This window comes from Pelobates fuscus, chromosome 7, assembly GCF_036172605.1.
Source record: "Pelobates fuscus isolate aPelFus1 chromosome 7, aPelFus1.pri, whole genome shotgun sequence".
In the NCBI taxonomy this organism is placed as follows: domain Eukaryota; kingdom Metazoa; phylum Chordata; class Amphibia; order Anura; family Pelobatidae; genus Pelobates; species Pelobates fuscus.
In genome coordinates this window covers 119,203,009-119,216,819 of record NC_086323.1, presented here as the reverse complement: position 1 = coordinate 119,216,819, position 13,811 = coordinate 119,203,009, and positions in this window count along the sequence as shown.

Genomic DNA, 13,811 nt, shown 5'->3' with positions numbered 1-13,811 from the left:
AGTCTAGTTATAGGTTGTATGTCTGACTGTCTTGTCTCTGGACCATGGTTCTGCATCAGTTTTTAATTTGAGGTTCTCCTCTTGATGTTAAGCTTTTGGCATCCACTTGCCCATACCTTTTACCTCATTATACTGACTAGTAACTAATGTTGTGATGCATCATTTGAAGCATAAGCATTTCCTTTTATATTGGAATGACACCAGAGCCTGCAAATACTCATACCTACAGTTTCTGGACCATTGTGATTGTACACGATTATGACTACAAGAGTGAATTCGTTATCATTATAAGTGCTTCTTCTTGGCTTGTTTCTTGTAACAATATATCAATAGGTGCACTCCTTTTTTTTTAAAGGTTTAGTTTAAGAAAGTTTATTAAAATAAGTATATCAAATAATAGTCATTTATACAAAAGTAAATCAGAGCCCCACCACCTGTCCTTGACTTTTTGTTAACTAAACCATTGTGTTTTACATACAATATTTAAACATTATTTTTCTTACTGTGCATAGAAATTATTTTTTTTCCCATAATTGTTGAACCATGTTGCTTTCAATTTTGAATACAGCAACAATTTAACAACACTTAAGCTTCAACAAGTTTAGGGTCATTGGTTTGTTACTCCCGCCAGCAATGAAGCACGCATCTGTACTTTGGCAGGAATCAACATTAAATTTAGCTTGGCCACAATAGCTTATTGTTTATAGAACACAAAACTTGAGAATGCTGACAAATCAGTATCCCATCCTCTCCTTCCAGTTGCCATGGTATCAGGCACACACTTCAATTCATCACTACTTGACTTTCATAAATATAACACCAGCGGCAATAGGTTTAGTTAAGATCCTCTAGCAGCCTGCACTGCATTAGTAAATGTATTACATAGGCAGACAGCATTGATGTATAAAGTGATACTAACATTAGGTTAAGCACAAAGTTAAAACACATGCTCATTTTAGCCAAACCTTTCTTACCTCTTTTATTTCCTCTGACAGAATAGCTTGTTGCCTATTAATAGTTCAGGAAGGAAGTGAGACATAAAATGACAGACAGAATATGTCTATGCCGAAGCTAGAGACAATAGAGATATGGCCATATCACCCATTTATATTGTAGTATAGCAGATACAGTGCAGGTCCGTCCTTAGACCGCGGTGGAGCCACGGCTCCAGGCGGCACTCTGACAGGGGCGGCATTTTGTCATCCCTGTCATAATCTAAAACAGCAGCTCCCAACCCCTAGCGGTGGTGCAGTAGCTGTGTGAGGGTCCATCCGGTGGCCCATGCCCTTAGGGACACCCGATGGGCAATTGCAATGAGGGGATTCGGTTGTGCGCTGTGACAATTTAAGAGTGCGACCGGGCCCCTTTCATCCTGCAAAGACAACTGGGAGGAAGTGACATTGTATCATTTCCTCCCAGCTCACTCACACAGCAGTGCGGGAGCAGGGAGCTGCGAGGATGGGTCCGGATCGGGAGAGCATCCCCCAAACTCCCACCAGCCACTGCCAGCAGAAGGTAAGAACCTGCTGAGTGGCTTATTTTTTTTTAATGTGTGTTTGTATGTGTGTGTAGCTGTGTGTTTGTGTGTGTATCTTTTGTATGTGTTTAATGTGTGTGTAGTGTGGGTATATGTGTGTCTGTATGGGTGTAATGTGTGTAGTGTGTGCATCTGTGTGTATCTGTGTATCTGTGTGTGTATGTGTGTATTTATGTGTAGTGTGTGTATCTGTGTGTAGTGTTTGTACCTGTATGTGTGTAATATGTGTATCTATATGTAGTGTGGGTATCTGTGTGTTTGTATCTGTGTATGTGTAGTGTGTGTATCTGTGTGTTTATGCGTGTAATGTGTAGTGTATATGTGTAGTGTGTGTATCTGTGTGTAGTGTGTGTGTCTGTATGTGTGTAATGTGTGTATCTGTGTGTAGTTTGTGTATACTGTATGTATGTAATGTGTGTGTAGTGTGTGTATCTGTATGTCTGCATGTTTGCATTTGTGGTAGTATGTGCTTCTGTATGTGTCAGTGTGTGTATCTGTATGTGTCAGTGTCTGTATGTGTGTATGTCTGTATGTTTGTGTATCTGCAGGCGTATCAGTGTTTCTGTACATATGTATGTCTGTCAGTATCTGCATGTGTATCAGTTTTTGATACATAAACTGACAAACAGGCAGATGCGCAGACACACATACAGTTGCACAGACGCACTGATACACATGCAGATATACAGACACAAACACTGCCACACATGCAGGTACATAGACAAACAGATACAATCACTTACACACATACAGATACAGAAATACAGATACAAACACTGACACACATGCACATGCACAGACAGTGCATAGGTAAGTGTATTGGCTGCAGTGAACACACAGATACAAGCGACATCACCTGCATACACACAGGCACATGCTACATCCCCAGCACACACAGACATATACTACATCCCCAGCACACACACAGACACATGCTAAATCCCCAGTACACACACAGGCACACACTTCACTCAGACATACAATGAACTCTAAACACCATCCTGTCATCTCTTCAGTCCATTAATGCTAGACTGACTAAATTGGAAAATGCCAGCCTAGCTCGCATAGATCCTCCTCCCATAGGGTCTGCAGAAGCACTCACACCTTCCAATTCACAGGGTAGTTCCCCCGCCTCACCTTTCACCCCCCCTCCACCCACGTAATTACCCCAGCACACATGGTCCGTCCGTCTCTCTGTAAGGATATTTTAGATGGGAAAGATATAAATCTAGTCTCATTACTAATAGCTTTCCAAGACGTTGTGGAGAACAGAACATACAATTATGGCGATTGGGCTGTCTTATTGAAGGCTGGAGACCTGCGACTCAATAAAAAACTCACCATACCCGAGTTTGTCCTAGCCTTCGGTATTTACAGGGATGTTGTGTGCTCTGTTAATCCACAATGTCGAGAGGAACTGGATTTATACTTGCACAAAGTGGTGGACTTCGGCCACAAGTACGGGGGTTTTATGTTTTATGACTTCCACAAGTCTGTGTCGGCAAAAGCGGCTGTAACCCTGGCCCAGTTTAACATCTGCACTGACTGGAGCCTGTTAGACACAGAACTCTTTTGCAGACATTTTGCAGGCCTGTTACCCCTGTTTTGTGCAAATTGCTTATCCACCTCCCATACCACCAATTTGTGCCCCTCAAAAGCCAATCCCTCCTCCTATTCGAATCACCCAGGCGGGGCTAACAAGCCTGACCAACGCGGCTTAAAAGACAAGCTCGGTTGTCCCATTGTCTACCTTGGCATATACAAAAACCTGCAATAATTTGAATGTTGGAGAATGCAGTTTTAGTGCTTGCAGATTACTGCATGTATGCTCAATATGCCTTAGGGCTGTTGCCAAAACCATGTGCCTGCCTAAGTTGAACCCACAACAATGACTAACCGAGGTGAATATAAGTAATTTGTAATTCTACTTAAAGTCACATCCGTCCCCTCACTTGGTACAATATTTAATTCACGTTTTTTCTCAAGGGTTCTACACTGGGTTGGTGTCACTCCCCGTAGGTACCTTGGAATGTCCCAATCTCCTATCTGCTAGGCACGAACCACATACAGTAGACGCTCTTATTGGGAAGGAAATTTCATGATAGGCCCCTTTTCCTCCCCCCTTCACCTCCTGGCTCCAATAAAAAAACATCTTAACATTGATCTGTCTGCTCCTCATTCATCTACAATGAGACTCACTTTTGGGGGGTTACCAGACTCACCTTCGGGGCAAAAAGTATCCCCAAAATATTTGACATGTTTGCTGAGACTCTCTACTGGCTTCTCCTCAACATCACTAGTTGACCCACCGTGATACACTATCTAGATGACTTCTTAATGGTGGAAAATAGCAACAGCACTCTAAAGAGCACCACAGCACTATTTTCAACTCTAGGCGTTCCTCTGTCACAAGAAAAAACTACTGAACCCACCACTAGACTTAATTTCCTAGGTATCACACTGAATTCTGGTACCATGCAGTCAAGTCTCCCCGAGGTTAAGCTCATGCGCATTCGTAAACACGTGAACAGGTTCCTTCAACTAGGAACTTGCACTCGGAAAGACCTACAATCATTGTTAGGTTCTTTAACCCCTTAAGGACACATGACATGTGTGACATGTCATGATTCCCTTTTATTCTAGAAGTTTGGTCCTTAATGGGGTTAAACTTCGCCATGCGCATTATTCCTCAGGGGAGATAATTTATTTCTAGACTGTTACGCTTATTACAATTTCTGCCCGACGGGGATATTGGTCACTTAGATCCTCCGGCAAAGGCAGACCTGGTCATGTGGCATCTTAGATCTTAGATCACTGGAATAGGATTTCAATGTTCATTCCACCAGTATCTGACCAATCCCAAGTCTTTTGGACAGATGCAGCCGCTAATACTGGGTTTGCAGCAATCTATAGATAACACTGGTTAAGAGATTGCTGGCCGGAAGAGACACTTGATCTACCTTCCTTTCGCGAGACATTGGCATTATTCGAAATGTACCCAATAGTGGCAGCTGCATACACATGGGGCAAATCCTGGTCGGGCATGGCAGTCCAATGTTATACTGAAAATGTGGCAGCCTGCGACATAAGTAATAAGGGTCGATCATCTTCGTTGACCATTATGAGGTTAGTTTGCAGGCTGACCTGGTTGGCTGCCAGATTTCAGTTCTTCCTCTACTGCGAATACATACCAGGCTACTCCAGCTTTGCCGCTGACGCTTTGTCCCGTTGTAAATTGCAGGAATTCTTTGTTCTTCACCCAGCTATTGGGCACGGCAAGGAATTAGCACAAGTAGCCTTATCCGCAAACACTAAGAGAACATACGATAGAGCCATGGTCATTTTTCAGAGGTTCTCCGTAGAATTCAACATTCACGATTAGAGTTGAGCGGACACCTGGATTTTCGGGTCCGGCGGGTTTGGCCGAACTTTGAAAAAAAAATCCGGGTTCGGGCTCAAACTTGAACCCGAACTTGACCCCAAATCCCATTGAAGTCAATACAGACCCGAACTTTTGGCCACAAAAATGCCTCTAAAGAACTCCTGGAAAGGGCTAGAGAGCTGCAAAGGAAATTAAAATGGGGGTAAGAGTCGGACAAATGCCCTACAAACAAATGTAGATAGGGAAATCACTTAAAATAACATTAAAAAAAAATACAGCTCAACCATAAAATAGCACTAGATGGAATCTTTGATTTTAGCTTTGGAAGAACATAAATCAAAATCTAAAGCAAGGCTGTCAGGAGGATCACCAGAATTATCCATTTGAGAGAGGATTGGAGTGCAGGGTATTCTCTTTCATTGTTCAAACTGAGCTCAACTCCTGATGCATGTAAAAAAAAAGGCCTTCACAAGCCTCTGCTAATGTGTACATAGTTTATAATAAGTGACCCATGGGTTGAGGAGGCGGTAACCGTGTAGGTGGAAGCAGCGGTGGAGGAGGAGGAGGAGGTAGCCAACACTGTTTTTTATGTTTTTTTTTTTTTATTGTGGTAGCCCACAAAATATTGGGACATACAAAAAAAAAAAAAACATTTGTGGCCTGCGGTGCATTTCTTGCAGTCCTGATGCATGGAGAAATGCTCAACTCCTGATGCATGGAGAAAAGGCCTTCACAAGCCTCTGCTAATGTGTACATAGTTTATACTAAGTGACCCATAGGTTGAGGAGGCGGTGACCGTGGCGGCGTAGGTGGAGGATGAGGTAGCCAACACTGTTTTTTATGTTTGTTTGTTTTTTAATTGTGGTAGCCCACAAAATATTGGGACATACAAAAAAAGAAACATTTGCGGCCTGCGGTGCATTTCTTGCAGTCCTGATGCATGGAGAAATGCTCAACTCCTGATGCATGGAGAAAAGGCCTTCACAAGCCTCTGCTAATGTGTACATAGTTTATACTAAGTGACCCATAAGTTGAGGAGGCGGTGACCATGGCGGTGTAGGTGGAAGCGGTGGTGGAGGAGAAGGATGAGGTAGCCAACACTGTTTTTTATGTTTTTTTTTTTTTATTGTGGTAGTCCACAAAATATTGGGACGTACAAAAAAAAAAATATTTGCGGCCTGCGGTACATTTCTTGCAGTCCTCATGCATGGAGAAAAGGCCTTCACAAGCCTCTGCTAATGTGTACATAGTTTATACTAAGTGATCATTAGGTTGAGGAGGCGGTGACTGTGACGGTGTAGGTGGAAGCGGCGGTGGAGAAGGAGGAGGTAGCCAACACTGTTTATATATATCTATTTTTTATTTTAATTGGGGTAGCCCCCAAAATATTGGGACATATAAAAAAGACAACTCAGTTCCGCAGAGTAGCTGTTGACATTATAGTTGTGCAGGCACTTTGTTGACTCTAGAGAAGCTCGGGCCAATCGCACATCCCCGTGACGGCGACTTTGCATTCGGATGTCATCCATATCAACTTTCGATGCCAGTTTCTGCTCATACCATGGTGACTGCGGGTAACTGGGAATCAGGGTTCCATTCCATACAGGGATCCTGAGAAACGGTTGCCACATGCAAGGAAGGCAGCAGGCGCGCAAATGACCCACTCCCGACGCGGGAAGGTAGTGACGACAAATAACAATACAGGACTCTTTAGAGGCCCTTTAATTGTAATGAGTCCACTTGAAATCCTTTAACTCTGATCAATTGGAGGGAAGTCTGGTGCAGAGCCACTGACCCATGCGTGCTGCAGCTGAAACTCCACTTTCACCTGCTGCTGCTCACACAGTCTCATGAGGCGGTGAGCGGGAAGGCCGAAGTTACGCTGCAGCGCAGACAGGCAAGCAGCAAGGTGAGAACGCCAAAAGCGCGCACAGCCCCTACAGTAAATGTCACATCCTGTTCCAAGTTGTGGATCAGTTGGTGATGGCTTCTGGTATCCAGTGCTCTTTTTACTGAAGCTGCATCAGGGTCCTGGTATGTGACCGCACAAACGCTGGTGCTCAACACCAGGGGGCATGCGGTTACCCTGCACCAGACTCTGCTAATCCATTCCACACTGTGACTCCTAACTTTAACATCATGCATACTGGGTCCCGGTCGTCGGACCGCGCCGCCCAGACAGTGTCTGGGTCCTGGTCATCGGACTGCCCACCTGACTGTGAAGCTACAAATGGATCGTTAAATCTGGTTCGCTCAACTCTATTATGGATCCTTTAATCACTACATGTATTACTTGGATAACTGGTAATTCTCAAACTAATACATGCCGACGAGCGCTAGGGGACGGCCGCTCCGCTTTTGCACCCTGCTCCCTCTTATGCTGTGCTGGTGCGTCTGTGCGACCAGTGCCTCTTCCTCCAAACTGCACACGTCACTTGCATGACCTTGATTCCATGTGGGGTCTAGGACCTCATCATCCTCCACATCATCTTCCACCCACTCCTCAACCCTGCCCTCCTTGCCGGTATGCATACTGCAGAAAGCCACAGCAGTTGGCACCTGTGTTTTTCCAGCATGTAAAGTCTGCAAAGAACATATGGAAATTGTTTTAGAATTGTATCCAGGCAACAGTTTTCCCTATAAACTGACCTCTCAGTTTGACTTGTGAGGGTATTGCCCCAAAATTACAATATTGTTGAAGCACCTCTTAGCTATTGATCACTGGTTTAAATATAGCAGTTGGTTATCTGGTAGTTTCTAGTGTAGAAAATATCAATCTGTTTTCTATCAATAGAATCTGTGTAACAAGTGTTGAAAGTGTGAAACAATATTACAAGTGACCGATGAAGTAAATTCGAATCAAAGTTCCATTTGCAAAATAAATTCTCACCCATCTTCTGTGGGTTATTGCATTTTTAAGATGTAGACTTATTGTATCACACTAGCCATGCACAGGTAGATTGTCTGGCACGTTGTTTTGGTGTTTGGTTTTTAACTTTGTAGTTGTGTCTTTACACAATATAGAAATGTATATTAATGCTTCTGTATATGAAGCGATCACAATAACACTTATTTTTCACTTTTTTAAAAAAAAATCAGGCTAAACAAAAATTGGTAATTAACAATATAACATCTGCAAAGCACATGAAAGGATGCTGTATGATTTAAAAAAAAAAAAGAACACACTACATGAAGGTCCTGTTCACTAGAGTGTGTAGTCATGAATGTAACCAGTAAAACTTTGTTTTTACAGCCACTGGTTGGCCCATACATATTTTAAAACTTTTTTTAATTTTGTTGTAGCATGACTTGTAGATATGAAGAGCAGGCCCCAAAATGTACTATTTAGCAGATTAGCACCCAGAAAATTAGAATTTTTACAACTGCGCTGTAAGCACACTATTAGACGCTTCTATTTGACTCTCAGATATGAAGTGCACACCCAAAATATACTATTTAGCACCAAAAACATTAAAACATTTTTACTTTTTAAAACTCAAATGTAAGCAGCAGATTAGCAGCAAAACAATTAGAATGTTTACAACTGCGCACTAATTGACGCTTCTATTTGACTCTCACAAATGAAGTACACCGCAGGCCGCAAATGTACTATTTAGCAGATTAGCAGCTAAACAATTCACAATCATTCGATGCAAACCATGGTTGCATTTGACGCATTTTGCCACCTTCATCTACAACTTTCAGACAACACTATCAAACTCTACCTATCAGGCATACAGCACTACATTTTGACAGCCATGCCAAATCATACTCCTTTTTTTCGGCTTACCCGGTAAAGAATATATTAAGAGGTATAAATAAAATAGATCATCACACTACTCAAAAACATTTACCCATAGATGGGGAGAGATTCCGGGCGTTATCAGACTTACTGGACACACTACCATTTGAACCCCATACAAACCTGGTTATTAAAATCTCTATGTACATAACTTTCTATGGATTCCTGAGACCTAGAGAATTCACGATTACAGCCCAATCAGGCAGTCAATTATGTCTCATCAGGAAAGACTTAAAAAAGGTGAACAATCACTGCCTCCTGTCACTCAGGCATTCTAAAACCAAACCAATTGGCCATTAGGCCACCCTTCTACCCTACCGAGAATCACTGGTGCCCTGTTAAAGTCTTAGACACTTCCCTAGTACAGGTTAAGGACAATCCCAGACACTCTCCACTTTTTACATGACTAAGCAGTCCCCTAACTACTTCTAAATTCATGTTCTACATTACAACTCTGTGCATTAAATTAGGTTGGGACCCTGCTTCTTATTCGGGACATTCGTTCAGAATAGGGGCCGCATCAGCCGCATCCAGTATTAATACTCCAGTACATATCAGGGGTATGTTCAACACTCAGGAGAAGGGTAATAGTACTTCGCTTGTTAGTACTATTTTATTCCTCATATTAGTGTTGTTTTTATGCAGTGAGCACTATTAGTTGTCTCTCTTTACCCTTCTCCTGAGTGTTGAACATACGGGACATGTGACCAGAATCGATGTACATTTTGAAAGGAGACAGACGTGTCTCTCTCCGGCCACCAGCAGCCTAACTGAGGCTGCACCAGCCCCCAGCTCCTCCTTCTATGCTCCCCTCTGACTGACGCAGGCTGGCACAGTCCAAAGGGAAAATCATTTAAATTACGGTAGCTTCATATTTTGGGCTGTCTGCCCGGTCTCAGGTGCCGTGGCCCACTGGGAAATTTACTGGTATCCCAGTGGGCCAGTCCGGCCCTGCCCTCTGGAAGAGAATACTTCTAAATTGTGGACTACACCTCCCAAGGTAGATGCTCCAGTATCTAGGGTAGCTAGGAAAACCAGGCTACCCTTAGATAGCTCGGCAGTCCTCTGGGAACCAATGGACCGCAAGCCAAATGCGGATCTATCTAGGATATATACAGAGCTGGAGCGCGATGCCATCCTGCTGTGGCTCTTACCACAGTGTCAACAACCATGAAGAACTGGATCAAGGAACTAGATTCAGAGGTGGAAAGAGGGGTTAAAAGAATCAACTTACTCCACTCCTGAGTTGTTGCTGAGGCTTCTCTTGACATGACCAGAATTTTCTCCTGCACCATAGCCTTATTTGTAGCAGCAAGACGTGCACTATGGCTTTGGTATTGGGTAGCGCACCAATACCTCTGTAACATCCACTTTGAAGGAGAGCTTCTCTTTGGCAAGACCCATAAGTCTCTATTAAAAAGGCGTCAGAGGGACATAAGATATTTCTACTTCAGAATAAAAGAGCTAAGATGCCTCATAACTCTTGGTCAGATAGAAGACCTCCCAGGGACCAATACTTGCATGATTCCAGAAATTACAGACCTGGTAGAGAATATACTAGGGGCAGCTCGTGGAGAGGTGGGCAGTCCTCATACCCACGTTCACACCGCCCCAGCCCTTTTGACCTTCAGGCAAAAACATCTGACTATATATTTATATTTATTTGCCTATGAGATCTGAATGTTTTGAAAACTAATCTCACTAAAGTTTAGATGGCCTTTTGATATTAGTAATATGGTATCATACATATATAAAAATAGCAAATTATAAAATGTACATAATACACATTTGAGAGTTGACCAGTGCACTCTCATTACAAAAATTCAATATCCCAGTACATAAAATTTTTGTTCTTTTGACAATTAATTTGACTTTTTGGTCGTAAAGCATTCTTTGCTGGAATATATTTTGAGTGAACACATAAGGATCTAGGATTTCTTTCATTTTTGACATTTTAGCAGGTTTTGCTACTATTGCAATATTATATTGTGAGTACATTTAGCTTTTGTTTTTTTTGTTTGTGTACCAGATTCATTTCTTCTAAATATGGAATCATTCAGAAAACAAAAAATTGTTCTGTTTATGTGTAATATATTAACATAAATAGAAACCGCAGAAACCGCACTCAATTCTGACATGAACACTGGGTACTTAACTGAAGGCGGACCAGCAAATCCACAGAACCGTAGTATAAAGGATTATCTTCAGGCTCTCACAGTGTGCAAATAGCAAGCAACTTTATTAAAACGCTTGACAGTAGGTCAAAACGTTGCTCTGTCACTTTTTGTTCCAATAAAGATGCTTGCTATTTGCACACTGTGGGTGCCTGAAGAAAATCTCTTTGTGACAATTTCAAATCCATAGTATAAAAACAGACAATCCTTGGAATCATAACAAGAGGTAACCTCATATCTTTCTCTCACAGTATTATGCACTTCTTCAGCTACTTTTGATTGTGGAGGCAAAGGGACTACCAAGCTTTGGTGTGGCCAGATCTGCCTCTACCCCAGTGCCCACAGCTTCTCATCAGCATGTAATATGTGTTCTCAATTGAAACATCCTACTTATGCCATTTCCAACTGAGGGATGGGCCTAGGAAACTTCTTGAATGGCTTCTTGAAATGGCTTCTCAAAAATCCCATAAGCTTCTATCTAGGTGTTGTGTTTATGGTGTTTGGAGTGTAGATTATTTAAAGATAATATGACAATTCACAATAACTGTGACATTTAGGTAAGTCATTTGAATGGCCCTATCATTCACAGGCTACATCCACATTAAAACTGAAGGATGGTCTGCATGACCATCTGTTTCCCTTCTGACAATTCGTGGTTTGCGGTATTCATTTTGCTGCCTTTCTGTTTTCATCTGGAGAAGTCAGCAGGTGTGATGTTGTAAAATGTAAATGATCATATTTTTTAAGGCTAACTAAAGTGTTTTGTACAATATATTGTCTTACAAGAGTTTGTTCGGCCATAAAAGCTGATCACGTGGCAACAATTCTCAGATCTTGACAAATTCCCCAAGGTGTTAAAAAGTTGCTGGGTCGTCAACTTTGATTGCAGAATAATCTCTATCTCACATTATGGAGAGGTATACCCTTCTCATATCTGTGGGCCTTGAGGTGGTACACAGCTGCTAGAATGCATCAATAGTCTATGTATAATCTCAATGTAAAACACTTATTTGAGTCATTTGTCTTTCCAGCTCCTGATTCTAGCACCTATCTAATATATGTTATATGATTACCTGCAATCATAAAAAAAAAACTCATTGCAAGCTTTGAAACACCCTAACTTGATGATTATCTGGAATGCAACATGACCAATTCCACAGCATTGATATAATCTAACTGTGTAGGGGTCCTTTTAAAGTGCATTTGTGCTCTAAAAAGGGCTACAGTATTAGCCAAGTGTCATGTATCAACTAGGGGGGAAATTATCATTTACTACAGCTTCATCAGCACCATATTCTCAGCATGTCTTTAGTTCATTAGCACTGAACAAAAATGCGGAAAAAAAGCCCTGCAACAATTTAAAGGAACACTATTCAGAAGAACATTATAACACTAGGAATACACACATGATGTTCTACTGCCTATTTAGATTAATAGTCCTCTAGGGTGTTTCACTTACCCTTTCTCCAGAGGGTGCTTCACTTACCCTTTCTCCAGAGCCAAGACTCACTCCATGCAGCCACCCATGACGTCTTCCTGGAGGCTGTCTCCTCTTCATCTTCTCGTCTAATTGAATATACTTTTCGAATTGAATTATACTAGAATATAAAATATATGAATGATCACTCACCTTTTTTTTTTGCATACAACAAACTGTTCAAACCCATGTACTAGACCTGTCCAATTTCTTATGCAAATCTCAAAGTCCATGACATTACAACATTATTCAACATTATTTATTCAACACACCCACAAATAAGCACTCAAAAACAGTAACATTAAGAGCAATGCCAAAAGTTGGACAAAGAATTACCTAACACATTTCCTCCAGAGAAGATGTTGTCATAAAGCCAAAATGATAAATGGACTCATGCATAGCATTTAGCTGCAGGCAGTGACATAATATAGTTTGGTACGCACCTCTCACTAAAAAAAAGCGGCCTTGGATCCATCCTACAGGCGAGTATAATTTAACCTATAAATCTACTGGTGATTTTGCAAGCATGATATGTGTTAAATGTTAACACTTACTTGAAGCAAATACTGGCATCTATAAATCTGTGAAAAACAGGTCCCCTTAATTCAATCCTTTCAAACAATAATTTGGCTTCAGAAGTGGTTCTAAATGTTGGGTGCTGTAATCTAGAAGCATTAGTCGAGTCACTTGTACCATATTTTAACAGTGTAATTTGTACATATTTGCTCGATATAAAAATGACAAGACATTGCGTATTGGCAATGTACAGAACTATGATGCCTTTCTTATGTAAGATTGTGTACATTTAGCATGTCAACTAGAAATTTCTTGACTTTATCTTTGGTATTAATAGTTCACACACTCCACTATTGAATGCGTGTTGTGTCTTTTTATTCTGTAGTGGCTCTGAGCTAGTAAACAATGTATGAGCATAGATAAAAACAACATCTTTGAACGTAAGCTTAGAAATAAGAACAAAAGCCTCGAAACTGAGGAGTTTTATCAAATAGAACTTTGGCAATTGTTTGTGAAAAAACAAACTGAAGACCATTTTGTGCACGCGTGGAAAGGTGAATTTACAACCTCATCGAAACAAACCATTTTTGTTAGCTCTATCTGTGCCACTAGTACACAGAGTATGATCTGAAAGTTCAAAGCATTTCTGGAAAGATGGCTGCATCTAAGGATCTCTGAACTATATTAGTATGCCAATGACTTGGTAGGATTTTAGAGTATGACACCCCATGGTGGCACTGAACTAATATGAAGAAAAGGAACTTAAAGGGGCATTCTAAAAACCATACAGTCTATTACTTTCTTTAGTGGTTTTCTGGCACCATTCTACTGTAAAGAGTCAAATTGCTTTTGCATGGTTTGATACTCACCTGGGTTTCTTGGGTGCTGTGATATCATAAAAGCATGCTGTTGTAGTTAGAGTG